The sequence below is a fragment of the Zalophus californianus genome, chromosome 2 (assembly GCF_009762305.2).
Source record: "Zalophus californianus isolate mZalCal1 chromosome 2, mZalCal1.pri.v2, whole genome shotgun sequence".
Classification (NCBI taxonomy): Eukaryota; Metazoa; Chordata; class Mammalia; order Carnivora; family Otariidae; genus Zalophus; species Zalophus californianus.
Window position 1 is genome coordinate 45055395 of NC_045596.1, and position 7176 is coordinate 45062570.

The 7176-nt window shown below is 45.1% G+C and overlaps 1 pseudogene; it reads right to left on the bottom strand.

The window, feature by feature from the left end:
- On the bottom strand, positions 1 to 1342 carry LOC113925193 (annotated as a pseudogene).
- Between the last annotated feature and the right edge of the window lie 5834 nt (positions 1343 to 7176).

Here is a 7176-nt window from a genome sequence, read left to right on the forward strand (position 1 = left end):
TTAATACTCTTCACCCTCATCCTCTCCCTCAGCACTAGCCGCTCCAACCTCCTCATAATCCTTCTCAAGGGCAGCCATGTCCTCACGGGCCTCAGAAAACTCTCCCTTCCTCCATGCCCTCCCCCACAAACCAGTGAACAAATGCACGCTTGGCATACATCAGGTCAAACTTGTGGTCCAGGCAAGCCCAGGCCTCAGTGATGGCTGTGGTGTTGCTCAGCATGCTCAGAGTGCACTGTACTTGGGCCAGTCTCCACCGGGCACCACAGTGGGAGGCTGGTAATTAATGCCCATTTTGAAGCCAGTGGGACACCAGTCCACAAACTGGATGGTACGCTTGGTTTTGATGGTGGCAATGGCAGCATTGACATCTTTGGGAACCACGTCGCCACAGTACAACAGGCAGCAGGCCATGTATTTACCATGCTGAGGGTCACATTTCACCATCTGGTTGGCTGGCTCAAGGCTTGCGTTGGTGATCTCTGCTATAGTCAGCTGTTCATGGTAGGCTTTCTCAGCAGAGATGACGGGGGCGTAGGTGGCCAGAGGGAAGTGGATGCGGGGGTAGGGCACCAGGTCGGTCTGGAATTCTGTCAGATCAACATTCAGAGCTCCATCAAAAATGAGGGAAGCAGTGATGGAGGACACAATTTGACCTATCAACCTATTTAGATTAGTGTAGGTTGGGCATTCAATATCGAGGTTTCTACGACAGATGTCATAGATGGCCTCATTGTCTACCATGAAGGCACAATCAGAGTGCTCCAGGGTGTGTGGGTAGTGAGGATGGAGTTGTAGGGCTCAACTACAGCTGTGGAAACCTGGGGGGCTGGGTAAATGGAGAGCTCCAGCTTGGACTTCTTGCCATAATCGACAGAGAGACATTCCATCAGCAGGGAGGTGAACCTAGAACCAGTTCCTCCTCCAAAGCTGTGGAAAACCAAGAAGCCCTGAAGACCTGTGCACTGGTCAGCCAGCCTTTGAATATGGTCCAAGACAAGGTCAATGATCTCCTTGCCAATGGTGTAGTGCCCTTGGGCATAGTTGTTGGCAGCGTCCTCCTTGCCGGTGATGAGCCGCTCAGGGTGGAAGAGCTGCCAATAGGTGCTGGTGCAAACTTCATCAATGACCCTGGGTTCCAGGTCTACAAACACGGCCCTGGGCACATGCTTGCCAGTGCCAGTCTCACTGAAGAAGGTGTTGAGTCATCTTCCCCGATGGTCTTGTCACTTGGCATCTGGCCATTGTGCTGGATGCCATGTTCCAGGCAATAGAGCTCCCAGCAGGCATTGCTGATCTGGACACCAGCCTGGACCATGTGGATGGAGATGCACTCACGCATGACTGAGACTTATAGGGTTCCTTGGGGCTGGAGGAGGTGAGGGGATGGCGACAAGGTTCTCCCGCTGACAGACTACCAAAGAGTCCGGGGAAGAAGTAAGAGCTAAAGATTTATTTTAGAGAATGAGCATGAGCTGGGAAAGGAGCGGAGAGGGAGGGAGAAGGGAGGGGAAAGAATGTCAAGCAGACTCCCGAGCTGATCCCCGAGACCGACACAGGGCTTGATCCCATGACCCCGAGATCATGACCTGAGCCAAAACCAAGAGCTGGATGCTTAACCCACTGACCACCCAGGTGCCCCTGTGGGTAGCTATTTGTTTTTTTTTGTTGTTGTTGTTGTTGTTTTTTGTTTTTAAGATTTTATCTGAGGGGCACCTGGGTGGCTGGCTCAGTCAGTTAAATGTCTGCCTTCGGCTTGGGTCAAGATCCTAAGGTCCTGGGATCGAGCCCCACGTCGGGCTCCCTGCTCTGCGGGAAGCCTGCTTCTCCCTCTCCCACTCCCCCTGCTTGTGTTCCCTCTCTTGCTGTGTCTCTGTCAAATAGATAAATAAAATCTTAAAAAAAAAGATTTTATTTGAGAGTGAGAGAAAGAGAACACACAAGCAGGGGGGAGGGGTAGAGGGAGAAGCAGACTCCCTGCCAAGTAGGGAGCCCGATGTGGGACTCTATCCCAGGACCCCGGGATCATGACCCCAGCCGAAGGCAGATGCTTAACTGACTGAGCCACCCAGGCATTCTCTTTTTTTTTTTTTTAAAAAGATTATATGAGAGAGAGAGAGAGGGAGCACAAGCAGGGTAATGGCAGAGTGAGAGGGAGAAGCAGGCTTACCCACTAAGCATTAGGGAACCCAACGTGGGTCTTGATCCCAATGCGGGTCTTGATCCCAGGACCCCAAGATCATGACCCAAGCCAAGGCAGATGCCCAACTGACTGAGCCACCCAGGTGCCCCAGGGATATTGTTTTAAACTGTGCATGTATTACTCGCACAAACTTAAAGTGAAAAAAAAATCCATTCAGATTCAAATCTAGCCTATGTCCACCCACATGGAGCACCCCCATGGATCCCGGGGTCCTGGGATCAAGACCCACATGGGGCTCCTTGCTCAGCGGGGAGCCTGCTTCTCCCTCTATCCCTCCCTTGACAAATAAAATCTTTAAAAAATATTTTAAAAACCCCAATATTCCTAAAAGATTTATGATGGCATCAACATTCCATAGTCTTTTCCTCCCTCCTTTCCTCAGTCACATAGCTGCTATTTGTACCTGACCTATAGGTACATATAGCAGGTAAATTTAAACTAGCACCAAATTCCTTATTTTGCAGATTTACAGGGGATTCTCTTCATAAGGTTGTTAGAATAGATAGCATGTTACACTGCGTTTTCCTCAAGGTGATGAACATGCCTGATACTTGTAGATAAAATCTGGTGCACAGATTCTTGGTAGCACTTCCAGTCATCTTGAATTTGTGCTGCCATTTTGATTTGCTTTGACCAATAGAATGCAGCGGAGTGACGTGTCGCTTCTGAGCTTCAGCTCCCGGAGGGCTTGCCTCTTCTCTCATGCTCTTTCTGAACACTGTCACAGGTTTGTAAACAAGCTTTAGGGTGAGACACAGTAGATACGAGTGACCTCTGGAAAAAGGCCCAGGTTTCCTAGCTATTACAACTATCCCAGCCGGAGCTCCTGATGTAGAGTGAACTCTGCAAGTGCATGTCCCTGTAGAGCAGAAGAGTCCCTGAGCTGAGCCTAGATTAAACTGCCAAACTAAGGAATGGGAGCAAATAAATGCTTGTGTAAAGCCACTTAGTTTTGGTTTGTCACTTAGTTTGTTACCCAGCGATAGATAAGGATACAAACCTAATAATGGCCTCAATCTGGTTAATAAAAAAGCATTTCCAGGGCGCCTGGGTGGCTCAGTAAGTTAAGCGTCTGCCTTCGGCTCAGGTCATGATCCCACATCGGGCTCCCTGCTCAGCGGGGAGTCTCCTTCTCCCTCTCCCTCTACCTGCCGCTCCCCCTGCTTGTGCTCTCTCTGTCAAATAAAAAAATAAAATCTTAAAAAAAAAAAAAGCATTTCCAGTGAACAAATGAGCAACTACCTAGAAGTGACTTAACCCGTGCCTATTGGGGGAGTTAGTGGGTAAACGGGACCATTAGGCATAGTTTTCCTTTGTTGAACAGTCTCATCCAAGTTCCCATGCTGAAAATTTTCACATTTCTCAGAATTAGCTTTACATAATAGCTTTATTTGTTCGGTGAAAAAGACATTTTCTTTAGCTAGTGTTTCAGCAAAATACATCTTTTATCTGGCATTTTAGAGAAAAGTAGTCCCATTTCTCTAATTTTCCTTCCTGTTGTGTAATCATGGAGTTTTAAAGTCAAAGACGGGAAAAAAAAACTTCTTTTAAGCCTGATGTTAAATGCTGAGAAAAACTGGAGATAAGAGAAAGTTTTTAGGATTCCCTTTTAGTGAAAGTAAGATGTAAAAATGAACAGGAATAGGATGAGTGCTATACAAGTAGAAAAGGCAAGCCCATTTACACAAGTTCAGGACCAGATCAATTTGGTATTTGAAGCTATTTGATTTGTGAATAGAGTTCTTCTGTTCTAATACAGTTCTAATTCTATGTCACTAGTAGAGTCAGGACTTAAAAATCAGTTTCTTTTCTGTGGTAATTTAGTGGTATAATTCTTTGGATGTTTGCATTCCAGATTTCCTGTGTATTTAATTTACTATTTTCTTAATCAGAACTGTGGTTCAGGATCTCCACTCATGCTGTGATCTGTCCGTGGTACTTGGCAAAGCTCACTAGCACTGTGGAAAGATTCCCAGCCAGCCACGAAAGCACAGCTGATTTAAAGCTATCTGAGATGGTAAGAGCAAGGAAATCACACTGGGACACTGGATGTTTGTTCAGCATTGCTGAAGTAAGACAGCCAGAGAATAATAGCACATCACACACACACACACACACACACACTCTGCCCTAGCCCTGAGAAATACTCTTCTCACAGTAGAATTGTGCACAGTAGAATTCAAAGGAAGCCAGAAAGAATTAACGTGGCAGTTACAGTTTCCATGGAAATTGTGTCATTGCTTTTGGAGGTCTTCAAAGTGGTCTTTCCGAGATAACATGTTTCCCCCTTGAGGTTGAAAAGGTCTCTCCTTTAGACTTGTGATGCGTTCCCATATATAGAGGACATACCGTGTAGTGGTTAGAAACCTGGGTGCTATCTGATGGGACTGTTCTGTATCCTAATTGTGGTGGTCGGTACACAGACATATCTATATTGAAATCCATAGAACTGTACAATGAAAGGGAAAAAAGTCAGTTTCCCTGTATAATTAAACCCACAGGGGTACTGAACCTAGACTGCTTGGGTTTGTTTGAATCACAGCTCCATTGTTCATTAGGTGTGTGACCCTGGGCAAATTACTTGTGCCTTAGTTTCCCCATCTGTAAATGCAGGTAATAATAGTATCTCCTGCATGGAGTTTGCTGTAGGGATTCAGCTAATATATGTAAAACACTTAAAACAGTGTCTGGCTCATTGTATGTGCTATATAAGAGATAGCTACTATTATTATAATGTAAAGGAATAAAAAGATGTATGAGCTATAATATCATCATAGCAAACACGAACAGTCTAAAATACAACTACCATGAGGTGGTGCCCTTATGCAGGAAAGGAAGAAACCCTAAAAGAATGCAAATGCTACTAAGCAAAAAAAAAAATTTTTTTTTTAAGAGAGTGCACGTGTGTGTGTGCATGTGTGCCCTGTTGGAGGATAGAGGCAGAGAGAGAGTGAAAGAGAATCCTAAGCAGGCTCCACACCCACCCAGTGCGGAGCCCAGTTCGGTGCTCCAACTCACAACCCTGAGATCATGACCTGAGCCAAAATCAAGAGTCAGATGCTTAACCGACTGAGCCTGAGGTGCCCCTCTACTAAGCAAATTTAAGTCTGCTCTGTTGCTATTTTCCAGGGAAGGCAAAACCCAACCAAACAAGAAAATCCCCTCATTCTCCTAATTAATTCAATTATTCATTGAATGCCTATTTTCCAGGGACTTACTGAAAAGTTAGAAAGGATCTTGGCAGTCCCTCACTTCCCAGATCACCTGAGGATGTGTTCTCCAGGGCATGTGTATCTTTTTTTTGTGTGTGTGAGGCCTGGCTTTTCAGATTTACCACAGCTACTGGCTAGAAGTACTGATAATGTCTACAACTAAGCATCGTATCTATGGCATCTACCAGTGAGAATATTAAGACCAAAGAAATTCTTCCACTAGGTTGATTACTTACAAGGGAAATCCTGAGAATTATTTGGGAGAGAAAAGGAAGCTTCTGAAAAACAGGAACCTGGGGGTCCAAGCCATGGGTATTTTAAGGATGCTCTAGACAGACTTAGGAATATTCAGATCATGAATCTCTTGTACAAAATGAGAGAATAACAATGCTCTTCAACACGAAGGGAAAAATGAGGCATCATTCCTATATGGTATTCAAATATTAATCTTGAACCATTCCCCTATCATTACAGGACATTAATGGGACAGACAACATGACACAGAGACATTAAGAGCAGGCAGAGGTGCTCTCCATTCGATTCACATGAGTGTGAGGTCTTGTTTTTAATGTTTAAGCATTACTCTTTGACAGTTGAGAAAACAATCCCCCTGGGAGGAGGAAAGCAGCCAAGAGAAAATGGAACAGTCTGAGAAAGAATGGAAATGATTCTATTGCTCCACAAGGCAGAGCCAAGTGGGAGGGAAGCCAGGATAAATGATCAGAGGCTGTCTACGAACCAGCTCGCCCCAGCTTGGGCGCTGGGTGCCTACTCAGTGAAGCAATAACAGCTCTACCATGGCTGGCACAGCGGGAGCTCCAAGTTAGTCATCTGCAGGAAACTGGCCTTGATCTCCATTTTGTAATCAGTGTCTGAACGATCCAGAAACACAAGCCCACAGGATTGCATCTGGGCTCTACTTCTCCTTGGTTGTCATGGGAAGGGAGCGTTGCAAGTAACATAAACAAATTTAGACTCTGGGGGAACTACACAGTAAAGTTATTTTTTTTCTCAAGATTTTATTTATTTATTTGACAGAGACAGCGAGAGAAGGGACACAAGCAGGGGAAGTGGGAGAGGGAGAAGCAGGGTTCTCACGGAGCAGGAAGCCCGATGTGGGACTCGATCCCAGGACCCTGGGATCATGACCTGAGCCGAAGGCAGATGTTTAACTGACTGAGCCACCCAGGCGCCCCCACAGTAAAGTTCTAATGGCCATTTATGGTGATTAAAAATACAAAATGTGTTAAACTGTTTCGGGAACTTGGAAGGAAATGCTGCTGTTTCAAGGAGGGGAAGAGATAAGGTGTAACTTTAAAAAAAAAACTTTGAGTTTAATATTACATAGAAGTCAAAAACCTTTGATGGCACATATTTTACTTCCTTTAGGTGTCAGGAATACAAAAGAGGTGACATGCTGAATGCCACACAGCTGCAGAAATTGTAAATGATCTAGTATAAATGTGCTTGTTTTCTAGCCCCTCGAAACCATCTGTTTTGTGGAAAAGTGAGTGGGCTGTCCTGACCCTTTGCCATTAATTTCTCCTCGTTACTTATTCCTGCATGATTACTGATTCAAGGGAGCTCTCCATACTTAGATTACTAGATTAAGAAGTATCATGAAGCTGACTAATGCTCAGAAACCAACACAGTAACAACTTAAAGTTACATCCACTGTGGAGCAGTTGAATATACCAGCAGTGATCCTGGGCTGCATGAGGTTGGCAGAATATGGAGTAAGTTAACACGGATCCTAGCAGA